Source organism: Haemaphysalis longicornis, unplaced genomic scaffold (genome assembly GCF_048455015.1).
Source record: "Haemaphysalis longicornis isolate Haplotype H1 unplaced genomic scaffold, Haemaphysalis longicornis Haplotype H1 scaffold_14, whole genome shotgun sequence".
NCBI lineage: Eukaryota > Metazoa > Arthropoda > Arachnida > Ixodida > Ixodidae > Haemaphysalis > Haemaphysalis longicornis.
In genome coordinates, this window is record NW_027526245.1 from 26,748,463 (window position 1) to 26,764,453 (window position 15,991).

A 15,991-nucleotide genomic window follows, 5' to 3' on the forward strand; every position below is an offset into this window, starting at 1 on the left:
TTTATGAAACGAGAAGCGGACTCTCATTCTCCTACCTCACGGCATTGCACCAGTAAGCAAACTCGAGAGGTAACTTTTGGCATCTGTAGAAATGCAAAATGCGAAGCTTTGCCGTCTTCTTTCTAGACCACTAAAACAACAGGGGAATACTGGTGCTGCCAAGCAGCGTCGAAGTTTCTGCATGCAATTACACCATTCTGCTGACGATGGCTTAACTAATATCCGCATGCTGCCAGAACACAACCAACTGCCCGTGCACGTGCTGGCGAAAAAGAGTGTACGGCTTAATTTCTCCCGAGGCAGCAGTCCGTCTCCCATGGGCTCAATAAAGCTCGGCGTTCTTGTTGACTCGGCATAAAACTGGCGCCTCATCAGAGCACACAGGGATGTTTGGAAGGCGCTGGGCACGCCATGTTGGCACGTGCGCTCTAAGGTCATTGGTTGAGGCTTGTGTGCACCGGTAGGAAAAAAGTGCTTTTACTTGCACAGCTATGCAACGGGTTTCACTTATTCCTACTCCGGACGTAACTTCGCCTTGATGCCCGCCATTTTAAACTTGCAAATTTTAAACTTGCACATGAAGGTTGGCGCGTCGTGCAGTGCTTTCTTTACGTTCGCCTGAATTTCCAAAGAAAGAATTTTCAATTTTTGAGAAATCCGACCCCCGAGTCGTTGCTTGCCCACCATAGCTACAGTTCCCTCCCTACTGCAATCTAGTCTCCCGAGACCTCGTTTTTTTAGTTTTTAGTTAGTCGTTGCTTGCCCACCATAGCTACAGTTCCCTCCCTACTGCAATCTAGTCTCCCGAGACCTCGTTTTTTTAGTTTTTAGTTCAGCGTTAGTAGTTTATTACAGTTACCGAAGTTATTTTTAGTCACCTAGATGCGGCTCATATGCCTCCTATTCGGCCAATTAGGCTCAAACGGGCTGCACGGAAGGCTTTTAAAAAAACTACACATGCTGAAGCAAAACGGGGCCCGTGCATGCACCTCCATGCAAGTTTTAAACAACCTAAAAGCTGCGAATATTTAATCGCAACAAAGAAAACACAAACGCGGGTTTAGGTGCGCGTATTAAGAAGCGTTGACATGGCCGGAGATACAGCGAAAGCTTAAAACATGCGTTATAGATTCCGTTCGCAAGCGGCCGTCAGTAGAGCCTAAGGAATATAGAACCAGCTATTAAAATAATGAAGCCACAACAAATAGGAATGATGTTCGGTGCATTTTGGAGCAATCCTTGAAAATTTCAAAAATGCAAATTTCCCTGCTATGGGACAGAAAGGGTTACTCTAAACGCGAATTGATATAAAGGTTTTGCCCACCATGGTTGGCCATTCTGAAGTTTTTTTTTTATTGTAGCAAGTTCTTTGGCAGTTTTTGTAGTGCGAAAACGAAGGGATTTGGCGTAGCGCTGCATCAATGAGCTTCGGTGAATTTTTTAAAAATGTCTGACCATGCGGTATTTTTCAAATATGCCCTAAATATCCCATAACTAGATGCGCTGAATTATAGCGCACTAAATATTCTTCCACTAGAGAATTCATCCAAGGTAAAGGTAACGTTTTTTTATTATTCGTACCAGACGGATTTATTTGCTAGAGGCACAGGGTATTTGGTCATCGACACAAAAACATCAAAGCGGTTCCTTGGTTGTAACTCCTGGTTGAAACTAATGGTTGTAACTCCTGGCGTGTAGAATTTGAGTGGCATTTGCCCCGTCCCAGATGAAGCGCTCCGGCTAATTCATTGCATTGCGATCTAGGCAACGTTTTAGGCGGGCGACATGCACCACTCGTGTACTTTTGGATTGTCAGCCAGTTGAAACTTAGGCGTGAAATAACTTGCATAACATTTCAGAGACGCTCCACAGCAACAAACGGCCCGACTTAAAGGGACATAGCCCACGTTTTCGCAATGGCGTCCATAGCCACACCAAATCACCCGGCACGAACGTAACATACGTCGGCGACGGTCACATCGCTTCTTGGAGCGGTCTTGGGACGCGAGACTTCGTAGGCGAGGAAGCCGACGGGCATCATCAGCTAGGCAGAGCGTCCTCGCCAACGAGGGTTCGTCATGCACAGAGGAAAGAAGCATGGTGTCCAGGCAGCTACTAGGTTGACGGCCATAAAGGATGGAAATGGGCTGTAACCGGTGGTTTCATGCTTCGCCATGTTATATGCGTATGTTATGAATGGCTACAGCTCGTCCCAGTTTCTGTGGTTCGAAGCGACGTACATCGATAGCATGGTCGTCAATGTTTGGTTGGTTCATTCTGTCGGACCGCTAGTCTGAGGGTGGTATGGGGAATAGTGGCGAAATTGCACGGCACAAGGGCGAAGAAGCTCTTCAACCACCGTCGCAGTGAATTGGCGCCCACGGTCACTGATTATGACTTTCGGGGGTCCATGGCGTAGCAATATGTGACAGAGCAGGAAGAGCGAGATTTCTGTCGAAGTTTCAGAGGGTAGAGAGTCCGTGTCAGCGTAGCGCGATAAGTAATCCACGCGTACAATAATCCAGCGATTTCCCTATGATGAGCGCGGGAAAGTTCCTAACAAGTCTATGACAACTTTTTCAAAAGGGTGATATGCCGCGTCCAAAGGCTGAAGTCGGCCTGGCGGTAATAGTGGTGGGATGTTTGTATCGATGACATTTGGTGCACTGCGTTTAATAGTTTTGTGCATGTGGGGCCAATAAAAGCGTTGTTGGGTACGGTGAAGAGTGCGCGCTAGCCCCATGTGGCCGGAAATATTGTAATCGTGCATAATGTTCAGAACAATGCTGCGAAGGCTTTGTGGCACTACAAAAAGAATACGAGAACCGACGGCGGAAATAGTTCTGGGAAAGCAAGTCGTTGTGGAGGCAGAAACGGCTCGAAGACCTCGACTCGGCTGAGGCGAAAAGGGGGTCCAACTCTTCTCCTTGGGTTGTTCTTCTCTGAACACAGCTATATCGAGGAACGCCGTTCACACCGAGGCGAGGCACTCATCAAGGTTGTCAGCATCTGAGTCCGTTGATTGTAATGGCAGCCGAGGAAGGCAGTCGACATCGGCATGCTTGCGGCCACTCTTGTACGACACCGCGAAATCATATTCCTGTAGTCGGAGAGCCCAGCGCGCCAGTCGCCCACACGGATCTCGAAGATTGATGAGCCAGCAGAGGGAATGGTGGTCTGTGACGATTGTGAAGATATGTCCATTGGGATAAGAGCGAAATCCTTGTGTGGCGAAAACGACCGCGAAGCATTCTCGTTCCATGACCGCGTAGCTCCACTCTGGCTTACTGAGAGTGCTGCTCGCATAGCAATAACATGCTCCCCGTCACTGTGACGTTGAACAAGGACTGCCCAAGTCCACCACTACTGGCATCGGTGTGCACTTTCGTTGGTGCTGCGGGATCAAAGCGACGAAGCACCATCTCCGACGTCAGGATATGCTTCCGGTGGCGAAAAGCGATGTCACAGTCGGAGCTTAATTTCAATGGGACGTTCTTCTGAAGAAGGCATGTGACAGGGCAGGCTATGTCGGCAAATCCGGGAATAAAACGGCGAAAGTAGGAGCATAGTCCTAAAAAACTGCGAAGTTCCTTAACAGTGCGGGGTTCTTTAAAGCAGCTGACGGCTAGAATTTTTTGCGAATGTGGTCGGACGCCCTTTTTATCGACAAGGGGCCCAAGTACAAGTGTTCGCCTTTCCCAAAATCGGCATTTCTTCGAGTTCAGGATGAGACCAGCCTTGTCAACACAGTCCAAAAGAGTGGCCAAGCGAGCGTTGTGCTCCTGAAAAGTGCGACCGAAAATCCCGTTATCATCACGGTAGCACATGCACACTTCCCATTTAGGTCCACGAAGTACAGTGTCCCTGAAGCGGTCAAACGTGGCAGGCGTGTTACAGAGTCCAAAAGGCATTACATTACATTCAAAAAGTCCATCTGGCGTGACAAAGACGGTCTTTTATTTATTTTCGTGGTGCACAGCAATTTGCCTGTAGCCTGATGGTAAGTGAACTGTGAAGAATATGAAGCCGAATAAAGACCGTCTTCTTACAAATAACTAGAGGGGAAACTGGCGCTAGTGTCAACGCGAACATGGCAGCGGCGCTTACGCTTCAATGGGAATGATGGGTAGTTTTGGAACCGGATTGCGTAGGATCAAAACGGGCTTATCGCTGCGCAAATTGTGTTTTTTGACAAAAAAGCTCTTATTGCCCGGTTCTCCGTTTACAAATTACATGGCAAACAAGGAAGTTAGTCGAAAAACCGGTTTTGTACGAAAAAAAATAGCGCGTTTAAATACAAAGCAGACGCGGAGACGGGAAGGTTTGTGGAGCAGGTTTGCCACTTTCCGCCAACTACAGCAGGACACGGACTTCTTTAAAAACTACTTGTAAAAGTTTCGGCGCTGGTGGTTTGTAATAGTAAGAGGAGTTTTGTGCTCATAATAAAAAAGACACTGATTACCTTTGGAGAAGATATTCTTGCCTGAATTAGTGACATCAATCAAGCTGCGTTCCTATCAGCCGCCAGTGCTGCTGTTCTACGCCGTAGGAGCCGGGGTTCGCAAGAAAGGTGTGGCTGTTCCAAGCGATTCACAACCGTCGTCAGCTTTGACAATACATTTCTCTGCCGAATGAGCAGCGCCGCAACTCTTTATTGGCAGACAACTTCGCCGCACAGAGCGCCGGCATTTGTGTTTTCGTGCTCGCTGTGCGGCAATGCATTGATAACCCACCAAATTCGCAACTCTGGTTATAAAACATTCCACTCAGCGCGGCGTCAACGCACGCGAGGCGTGCAGTTCAAGGAGAAACGTATTTTGGATCACTCCTCCTGAAGAGAGTGCCTAAACAAATGCGTTCATGTAAATCCAAAACGAAAACGAAACTGCCTGAAATCCATAGTAAGTTCCACGAGCCATCGAGCGCCAATCCGAATCCACAACTACCCATCACGCCCATTGAGGCGTACGATAGCAGCGCCAGTTTCCCCTCTAGTTATATTGTAAGAAACTCTATGTATTGCATCGTCTATCCGGGAACTGGAAATACGTCCTTCTTTGTAATTTCGTTAAGGCGCCGGTAGTCGACGCCGAAGCGCCATGACCCATTTTTCTCTTTTACCAAAATCACCGGCGCCGCCCAAGGACATAAGGGTTCCCTAATCACGCCCTTCTGCAACATCTAGTGGACTTCATCGTTAGCGACTCGTCGCTCAGAAGGAGAGAAGGGATACTGCTTTTGCCGTATGGGCTGGGCTGTTCCAGTGTTAAATAAATGGTGGGTGTGTGCGTTCGGTACAGACGAGCGTTGATGTTGGCGGGCGACATCAAACACACTTGAGTATCGCGTAAGCACTTGTACCCACGCGCGTCGTTTTCCTGGGCCAAGTGATTTATTTACCATATTCTCCAACTTGTCCGAGTCCACCGGGCAATTATTAAAAGAATGCAACGTTTCTGTCAAAACCCACTGTAGAAAACGCGTATTCGGAGAATTTGGCAAGCTTCAGGCCACGGGGAAGCACGGTGGTCTCAGCCGTGTAGTTAACGGTCCGCAATGCGGTGTATCCTTGGACAACCGAAACAACTGACCGTGGCACCTGAATGCATTTTTTGGCACAATTCAGAGGCACTGGTTCGACCAAGTCTCCAAAGCCACCTACGTCAATTCCAGGGCAAAGAACAGAAACAAATGCGGCTGACCTCGCTGGTATGACTGTGTCAACCAATACGCGGAAGGCACGGTTATCGGAAGAAGAGCCTTCCACAAGGGCAGGTAGCGCGGTCCCGTCCACGTAAATGTCTCCGTTGCAACAGTCAACGGTGACCCCGCACTGCTTCGAGAAAGTCAGATCCGAAATGACATCGTGCGTAGATCGCGGAAGCGCTGCAAATTCCGCTCTGAACGTGTGGTCGCCAAACAAAACCTTCAGTGAGCAAAGCCCAAGACAACACAGTCGCACACCACCAACACCCCGAAAAGTCAACATTCGGTCCCATCACTCTACGGCCAAGGCGGGTTTTAAAAGCGAAACTCATGACAGACACCGTTGCTCCGGTATCAATCAAAGCCATTGTTGCGGTGTCGTCTACCAATACTTCCACTGTGTTGTTTAGCATAGATACATGTGAAGGTAGTTCCAATTGAGACTCCGGAAAGAGGCATGCTCCGTGATGGTTGTGCTGCGGCCTCACCTCCATTGGCCGTGCCTGCTAGTCACCGCCGCCGGGAAGGTGGACGTGAACGCCGCTGTCGTGTGCTGGGAGGTGTTAGACTCTGTGACTCGCCAGGCGAATCACGAAGAGGCAATTCCGAGTGTTGGAGCGGTTCCACATGGGCGGTTGCTCGTACCGTGGTGCTCGATGGCGCTGGTGGCAAAAGCGGGGAATGTGTCCCTCCATACCACAATTGTAGCAGGTAGGGCCACGCTCATGGCGGTTGGGGTTAGCGGAGCTGCATGCTACAAAGAAGCTTCGGTGAAGACATTACAATATTGAGGCTAAAAAAATGGAGGTCCCCGTTTTATTCCCAAGCTTGTAAATGTATAAATAAGTGCCCTACAAAGCTCATTTCTGGCTGTAGGATAATGTGGTCATAAAGTAGATAAAAACCTGCGACCAAATGTTTCTGCTGAACATAAAAATGTTAATGTCCAGATATCCTAATTATTTGCCTCATTAAGAAATTATTTAATACTTCCTATGCCATCTTTATATCGTACTTGTCGGCTTATGTGACCCTCAAATTTAGGAAAACACACAGAAAGCATGGCTCATCTTAGAATAAAAAAATCAGGGCTGTAAGGGTTAACTCTGTACGAATAAGTGCAGGTCGACTTTAAGGCCTTCCACTTATAAATGATTTCAAGAAGTAAAGGGCCCTAAAGGGACAGCCAACCGATTTTTGTCGCCTATATATTGTCTATCCCGAATGAAAGGGAATCACTTGCAAACCTTTACCCGAAACAGTTTTGCTGATAGCGCCATAGAACTTCTTACATCCAAATTTTTATGTCTACGAGCAGTACGTGGCTTTCCAAAACTTCTGCTGGCAACCATGACATAGAGCAGCGCGTTAACATAATTTTGTATGCATGCGAGATGAAAAGCGGTATTTAAAAACGTTGCTCCTGCTAAAAAATAATGAACTGCAGGCTTTCTTATTACTCTGTGCATTTTTAAAATCACGCATTGCAAATTCTTTTTTCGCGTTTAAACAGACGTGACGCCAACGGCCATTCCAGGTTTCCAAAGTTCGTTGCGTCCGATTAAGGTTTTTGCGCTGCTCTTCGAAGTGGCGAACACAAGATACACATCTAGACTTATACAAATACTGGTGCTATAAGGTTTTCCAGGAGTGGATTAAAAATTAGTAGCTGCAACATTTGAACCTCAAGCGATCGGAACACGTACGGTAGTGTCACGTTCCGACCAATGACGGCAGCTTTCAGACTTGAGGAAGTGTAGTTACAATTAGAATTATTTTCGCCAATTTCTTTATACATTTTTCATGGTTACCTCACTATATGAAACGCTGGCTTTCACATGAGCTAGACGCATGTACTCCACAAAATTCGGTTGTCTGTACCTTGCATATTTTCTTCCATATTTTCTTGCATATTTTTTTTTACCTGTGGCACGCATGGGCCGTCGTGTAGGAGGAACGTTTTGGACTCGCATTGCGTACGCGGCGGGTGCGAATCGCGGACCCAGTTCCACGTGAAGTTTATTTATTACTGCGAAGAGGTAAATATCTAACCCCCCCTTCCCCTTTCCCCCAGTTTCCGTTCCGGTGAAGAAGATTTACTCTGCGCCGCTGCGGCGGTCCTCCTCGCCACTCCCGACACCGCTTTCAACTGTCATTTCCCTCGCCACCACCGATGCCTCTAACAAGCTTCGCAATCGGCTTCGTAATGGCGCCTAACGCCCTTATCAGGGGTTACCAAAAAAAACTTGCCCGCTTTGAACGCCGACGTGAGCCCATAATTCTTTGTCAGCATGAAACTCTTTGCACGCGACATTTTCGCTTGTGTAGTTCACGCCTAAGCAGGTGCCCATTACCGGTTGCCGGTTGAAGCGAGCACTGGTTGGGGGTGGAAGCAGGTGCGCGTGCATTCGCAGCTATACTCAGGCACAACGAAAGTTGCCCCGGCGCCTGATCACCCCAGGCGACTGTTACTCTGCGTGGTGCAAAAAGTGTCTTATTGCGAGTACTTTAGACGTGCACAAGTCGTTTCCGTGATTTCTCGCACTTAATCTGCTTTTAAATTTCGTCAGGGACTGCAGTGAGATTAGCTGTGGAGAAGAAGACGATGCCACGCATTAAGCGCAATCGAGTTTCAAAACACGTGCGTGCATTGACATCCAGGTCCGTCGCTTCAACGGAGTGATGCACAGCATGATATATTGCTGTTCTTAACTTGAATTCGAGTATAACCTTCATACCGCTACCGATTACATGTGCGTTATGCTGGCAGGAAATTTAAATGTGCACGTTTCGCGCTCAAGACGACCTGTCAGCTGTGCTCAATGGTCGGGCGGCTTGGGTTCGGGTTGGTGTGTTACACAGGCATTGGGATGCCCGTGACGCGGTATGGAAACGGACAGCCACATGTTTGTAAAGTAGAATAAAGCTCGAGTGCTTTCGGGTTTTATTCCCTTTTTGACAGACACGCGTCGCTCGCATGCAGGAAGAACAACGGGAATCAAAGGAGCTCTGCCTGAACCGAAGCGCAAATGCGTGCGAAAACAACACAAAGATTTCAAGGAAAATTCATAGCGCATGCGGGCAAGGGCAAAAAAATAGTTCCTTTCCACTATGTGAGGAAGGAAGACCTACGAAGCTGGACGCAGCACACGAAATGCACGAAACAAAACGTGTTTGTTAGTAATTTGCGATTGAGCAATTAGCACTTAGCCCAATAAAACTTTGAAGGGCTCGATATTCATTGCAGCAGACAAACAAGGTGAAGTGAAAGGCAGTGCCAAAATTGTCGCTGTGAAAGCCCTTCAAGCTGAACAAGAATTATTGTCACACGTCGATGTTGCTGTTCATCCGGGAGAGATTCCCAGCAAATCGGCGACCTGGAACTTGCAGTGGAAACGATGGTGGCAGCGGTCTTGTGTTCACGAATACGAATTCCTGGGCAAGTTGATGTTGTATTGCAGAAAAAGTCATAGCGCAAGCGGCGCAGAGTTAATCTGCTTCACCGGAACGAATACTGGCGGGATTATACTTATACTGCTCCGCTGTAAAATAAGGAGTGACACCAGGGAGCAATACTTTCAACTACGAAGCTGAAAGCGCTGAGTGGTTTCTCTCCCTGCTAGCCCTTGTCCACATGTGCTATGAATTTATCTGCAATGCAACACCTGTTTGCCCAAGAATCCGTACTCATAAACACAAGACAGCAGCCGCCACCGTTTCCACTGCAGGTTCCAGCACGCCAAGTAGCAGGGATTGAATCTCTCTCGGAGAACAGCAGCGTCGATGTGCGACAATATTTCTTGTTCAGCTTGAAGGGGGTTCAGGGCGACAATTTTGGCAGTGCCTTTCGATTGCAAGCACGCGGACATAACTGGTTGCCGGTTTTAGCATGCGCGAGTTGAATGTGGAAATACGGGGTGGTTGGCGGAGGCGTGCACGTGGAGTTATAGGTTTTATGCCATCACTGGTGACATGTCCGCTGTGCTGGCGGGAGGATAAAACGTGTACGTTGTTGGCACTGGCCTTCCGAGCTCTGTCAACACTGTTGGGAATCGGCCATCCCGACGTTGTCACCACTGCTAGGACTAGGCCTGCTCACCGCGGCCACCACCGTTGCGACTGACTATCCGAGCGCAGTCACCGGTGTAGCGAAGTTGCCTTGCTCCGTCCGCTAGCGATGCGGAGCAGAGCAGAGCGATGAAGTTCTCGAGTTGACGAAAAGTTGTTGTTGTTGTTGTTTGTAGGGTTTAACGCGCCGACGCAACTCAGGCGATGAGGCGCGCCGTAGTGGAGGGCTCCGGATTCATTTTGACCACCTGGGGATCTTGAACGTGCGCCGAAATCTCGTACACACGGGCGTTTTTGCTTTTCGCCTCCATCAGAAAAGCGGCCGCCGCGGCCGGGAAGAGTTGACGAAAAGTTGATGCAACATTTGTATGGAGTATGTACAAGGGTAACAAAGGCTTTATATGGCTCGCACAAAGGCGACAGCACCTCTCCACTCGGTGCCTCCAAAAAGTGCCGCACTCGCTGCTGCTTCCGAGCTGGTTTTATACCCCCGGTGGTCCGTTGCAGCACCGAGCGGTTTGAATAGCTCCAATCAGGACTCTCGCTGGCCGAAGTTTGAATCAGATGAATAGAGGCAAAGCGATTGCGTCAGCGGTGCCGCCACGATTGGGAAAGGGAAGGACGTCTCCAAGCATGTGGCGACGTGTCTGCCGCGGGTCGTTCGTTCGAGGCATGATTCCGCCCAGCCGTTGAGAAGGGAAAAGGGCAGGCGACTCTGCGGCGCCTTCAAGTTTAGGCTGGCGCTCTGGCACAACAAGGTACACCTCCCCAATGCGAACTTTCCGATGTCCTCACTGGTTGGGAGGATCGGGTTGGTGTGTTCCGCAGACAATCAGATGCCTATGACGGGGGAGAGAAACAGACAACTCCTTGTTTGTCCACTGGAATAAATATCGAGTCCTTCAAAGTTTTATTGGCTTAAGACTATGTTCGCGGTCCCTTCCTGAGGCGCACTATCGCGTCGCCGACGCAGAGGCTCACCATCGCTGCCGTCCCCTTACAAAAATGGTTATTGAGATTGAATTGAAAGTCAATTGACTTTACTCAGTACATTGTGTTGACAGTCAATTGACTTTGAATAGAAATTTTGTATTGAGTTCTCGTTGAAAATTGGCCGCCGCGTTTCAATTGAAACTCAACCCTGAGTTTCAATTGAAAGTCTATTGACTATAGTCAACATGTCTGTTGATTTTCAATTGACTTTCTGTTGAGTCTCAATACACTTTTCCTGTTGAGTTCCTGTTGTGACGTGTCAATTGAAAGTCTATTGAGAAAAGTCTGTTGAGTTCCAGTTGAGTCTGTGTTGACTCTCTATTCATTCTCCTGTTGAGTTCCTGTTGAGAAATGTCAAATGAAAACCTACTGAGCATATTCAAGACAGCCCGTTTGATTTCCTGTTAGATTTTGTCAAGTTATTTCAACAATTGCATAGTAAAGTTCAGTTAACTGTACTAAATATATACTAAGTCTGCTTCAATATTGCAAAAACATTCTAAAAACTGTCGTCAAGGTGTCAGTCTGCTTCAATATTGCAAAAACATTCTAAAAACTGTCGTCAAGGTGTCCAATGAGCAGGCGAAATAGTGAGGTGTTGCATGGCAAAGCTTGCTTTATTGCTCACGAAAGCATCACGGGAGGGCTGGAGCCTCGCAGGGTCCACTTGCCTACTTGACTGTGTAGCCTGCAAAATACAAGAAACAGACTTGTTTGTTTGCACCAGTCAAGTACGAAATGATGATTGCATCCCTTCTCATTAAGCATGCTGGTTTAAGTACCTGGCTATTTTAAAAGTTACCTGGCTTGTATGTTTGGAAAGCAGGGAGATAGCAGTTCAACAAATGTATAAGCTTTCCTCAGATTTTAATGCCGTAAGCCAAGCTAGCCGCATCAATTAATTCTACAATTGGTAGGGAGTGGAATGCCTTTAGTTGAATGCCTTCCGCATTAAGGCGCCTGAAATCTACAGGAACGACTATGTTTCAAGGCGGCAGGGAGCCAAAAAATCACCCGCATGGGTCCGTAATCGTGTCTTTCACATCTTTCAGGCCCAAAAGAAATCCAAATAGGCCTATAAAGACTGGTAGAGCCACTATCTGACAGGAGAAACCCCAAACCTGTGCAAAAGCATACCTGTCAACCTGTGGATTTTGTTTTTTGAAATTTTAATGCTTGAAATCTCGTAAAACAAAATTAGAAAATTGTCAACTTGCATGAACTTGTTTACAAAACAAGCCTTGATTAAAAAAAACTAGGATCAGATGGTACTGTAATCTAAAGTTACTACATCAGGCAATCATCGCAAATGGCATTATGAATGGATGAGCACATAATACTTTGTGCTTACCGACTAGTGGAAAAAAATACATGAACCGTGATGGAAAAAAAACGTGGCAAAAAGAACGTGACAGGAAAAATACATAACTTGAATTTCGCAGTCTTTTACACTCTTGTAACGCTGAAGTATGGTGTGTGCCTTGCAGTACGTTTACCAAACAAGTAGCACTAAGCAGCAGCTTAAAGGGATCATATGAGACATGGGTATATCCACATTTTTGCCTTCATCATAACAATGCCAGAGGGGTATACCAGTATAACAAGGCTGTCTAATGCCAGTTTACACACAAGGAGAACACGAAACAGTTTTGTTTGGTGAGGGGAAAAACATCAGTTTCTGTAAATGAGAAATAATTTAAAAGCTTGTATCCCTTTGCTTGGCGAGATTTTCTATACACTAGCAGCACTAAAACAGTATAGTGATACCATGCCGACCAATCATTTGGGTAATTCCTAGAGGCAGAACATCTGTCAAAACAGATTGACTAAGCCCTCGCGCAATGCCGGTGTAGCATCAGTCAGTGGCACGTCTGATGCCACATTCAGCCAAAATGTTATTCAGTGATTTTGCTATTACTCACACCACATTCAGCCCAACTTATTCAAAACTGCTCCGAGAAAGGCAGTCAGCAGGTTGTGATTAGAAGCAATGGCAAATTTCAATTTACGCTAGCAAGTCGAGCAAGTGCTTAAGTCAAAACTGGTATTCATCAGTTTGAAAGTTTGACGCCTGTGCATGTTCTAGCGCAAGCTGCCTAGCACCTGTGACAAAAATTGGCAAATGAGAAATTCACGGAAAGATACATGGAGAGAATTGTCACTTAGTGGTAAAAGACTAATATATGACAACAGTGTGCAGTCTGTTTCCAACTACTACTAACGCAGCAGGTTTTTTTCTGCATTGGTTTTAAAGCCAAAGTGTCTGCTTGCCTTTAGGGTGCCGAGGTAACACATCAGACTTGTGTAAAGATGTTTTGGGTTTAAACCCTACCTTCTGCGGATACATAGTCTCTATTTTCCAAAAGCAATCAATGAATTTGTTATATTCTTGGGCATTATTTTTTTAGCTGGGATGAAGTACAGTTTAGGCCACATTTGTCACTGCTCTGCACTCAGGGAACGCTCTTTCTCCAAGCAATCGTTCAAATTAATACGCAAATATATTGCTGGCTGCCAGCACTTTAGCTTGCAAGTATATTTTACCGCCATGTCTCCTAACTGGTTGAACAAACTATCCTGTTTGTGACTGGTAGATCTGCCTCTCAGCCTAGCGCTGTCAGGTGTGCTTGCATGGCACAGTATTCGTGCGTTTGTTATTGATCCGACAGGCACTTGTTCGATTCAACCTCTTTCATTTTTTTTTCATTTTCGTTAACTTCGTTCGTCAAACATTTTATTTATCTTCATCATGGTGTTCTTTCTTTTTTTATGACACTTCGTACTAAGTAATTCATGGCTGCTGCTCCGTTCTGTAGCGGCACTGCATCTGGGATTTTATTCATTCGTCAATTGCCTTCAAAGGTTTTGTTAGATCTTTAGCTTAAGATACATACAAATATAGAACACGCGAAAGCAATACAGCAGCGCGGAAGACAATAAAACACTGATTGATGTCAAAATGTTGTGTGCCGGTACAATAGCCTCCCCCTTCAATTTGTTACACTTACGTACAGTATTTTTGCAAGGCTGAAGTGAAATCATACCCTTTAGGTCGATCTGGAGACGGCGGGAATAAAAACACTGTTCATATACCGACAAATAACCAAGTCGTGAGTATCGCCATTCAGGAAGGTCTGCACAACATTTGTCATGACGAAATGTACAGTGTGCGTCAGGCTTGTCTAGGGCAAGTGAGCGCACGGGTCCGGAGCGTGCTGGCGACATCTGCTGATAACTGCTGGGTTAGAGATAGCTTGCCATTGCGCGTGCGCGGATCTCGGACAGGGTCGGGCCGGTCGTCATTTCGCATGGGCCACTGTTATTTGCAGACGCCACCACCCACGAGGGGCACTGGTCTTCCCCAGTGCCAGCCATGAGAGCGGTGACAGGCCAGATAGACGCGCCGTTTGACGCGTTTATCGCAGGCAGTTACGTAATCGCATAAAGCAACGAGCGCCAATCTTCTGCATCTCAAGCGCACCAAACGGAAAGCACGCAACAAGAATTCACTGCAGGGATTTCGGTCGAACCTGTTGTGCGATTACGTAAGTCCCTGGGGTGATAATGCACCGCGTCAAATTACGCACTGATCTCCGGCGTCACCGCTCACGGCTGGCACGAAGAAAAGAAGCACCCGTTGCGGGTGGTGGTGTCTCCAAATTTTAGAGGCCAAAGCTGAACGACGACCGGCCAGGGCCTGTCCGAGATCCACGCACGCGCAATGGCAAGCTATCTCTAACCCAGCAGCTATCAGCAGATGTCGCCAGCATGCTCCGAAGCCGCGTGCTCGCTTGCCCTTGACACGCCTGACGCGCACTGCACAGGAGCGCTCGGAAAGAATGAACTTACCTTATAACAACGTCGCTCCCAGCGGGGCTCCCAGCGTGGTGAAATTGACGGATTCCAAAGCGTGGCTAACAGGGATGGTAACACCTCACTTCGCAAGCTTCTTCACCGTACGATCACAGCGCACAAACACAACACGACACACAAAGGATGTTCACCGGCGGTAGAAGAGCGCATACGATGGCTTTTCCTTCAATAAATTCGATGTATCGCCAGCTGCACTGCAATGTCTGACCTTCGATGCTGGTTGAAAAGATTCGCACACGGCACATAAATCGCCAACAACACGAGGAAAGCTATAAATTTGCACAGAACAGCGAGAACGACCGCACCACGCCGGACCCCGCACATCCGGGATTGCGACCAAGCGACATTGGCTTGGTTTCAAGTCGGTTTGCGATGGCTATGCCACAGCTACGCATTCTTGTGAAAACTGAGCGTGAAAACATTGACACGAGATATCAAAAAAACCTACGGCGGCTTGGGAGTCCTATGTTAATATTTACAATATTTTTTTATAGAATTATTACCAACCCCTCTAGCAGCAGTAATAATATTATATTGCAGATAACCGAACTCCGCCGAGGTCGCTGATGATGATGATGATGATTAAAGGCCTCCCCTTTGAATCGGGGTGACGGCGTGCGCCATCAAGCCTATCTTAGTAGTTTGAATTTAAATTTAGTCCCTCAACTCGGATTTCTTTTTAATTCTGCCCTGCCGTTACCCCTGGCTGGGATGTTATTTTATCGACTTCCCTGCTTTTTTTCCACCAATACTCTAGCCGCTGCTTAGTAATACCTACTGCTGACCAGTTAATGCTTCCATCAATTGCGAAACCCAGTGCCTCAGGAAGTAGGACTTTCCCCCCAATTCTATCCGGCTGAATCTTTTGGCATCCTATTACTATGTGGTCGATTGTTTCTTTATCCCTGCCACATACAACACATGTATCATCCTGGGACGAATATTTGCTCATGTAGGTTCGAGTTCTCAAGCAGCCAGCCCGCGCCTCAAAGAGCAACGCACTACCTTTATTGTTGTCATAAAAGTTCTCTTTCCGGATCTCTTTTTTGCTTGCTTTGTAGATTCGCAGCGATCCCTTCTTTTCCATCCTCTCTTTCCACATGAGCGTCTCTGTTTCCTTCACTTGCTTTTTAACTGCCCCCCCTTGTTTATTTGCCGCGGTCAAGGTATATTTATTCGCCAGCTTTCGCGTCCTCTTCCGCCATTGGGTGTCCACACTTTTAAGGTACATGTACCTGTGCACTCTGGCTGCCCAGTTCTTCTCATCTAAATGTCTAAGCCGCTCCTCAAATCGTATCTTACTTTGCGCTTCCCTCGCCTCAAATGAAGCCCAACCCATATCGCCTTGTAC

At 47.2% G+C, this 15,991-nt stretch overlaps 1 long non-coding RNA gene across 1 annotated transcript; it reads right to left on the reverse strand.

Annotated features, from left to right (window-relative positions):
• Positions 1 to 11,360: 11,360 nt before the first annotated feature.
• Positions 11,361 to 15,078, reverse strand: LOC144165216 (uncharacterized). The gene is made up of 2 exons (XR_013321411.1): positions 14,617 to 15,078; positions 11,361 to 11,455 (listed from the first exon to the last, which is right to left on the reverse strand). It is a non-coding gene; the product is annotated as an uncharacterized LOC144165216 (long non-coding RNA).
• Between the last annotated feature and the right edge of the window lie 913 nt (positions 15,079 to 15,991).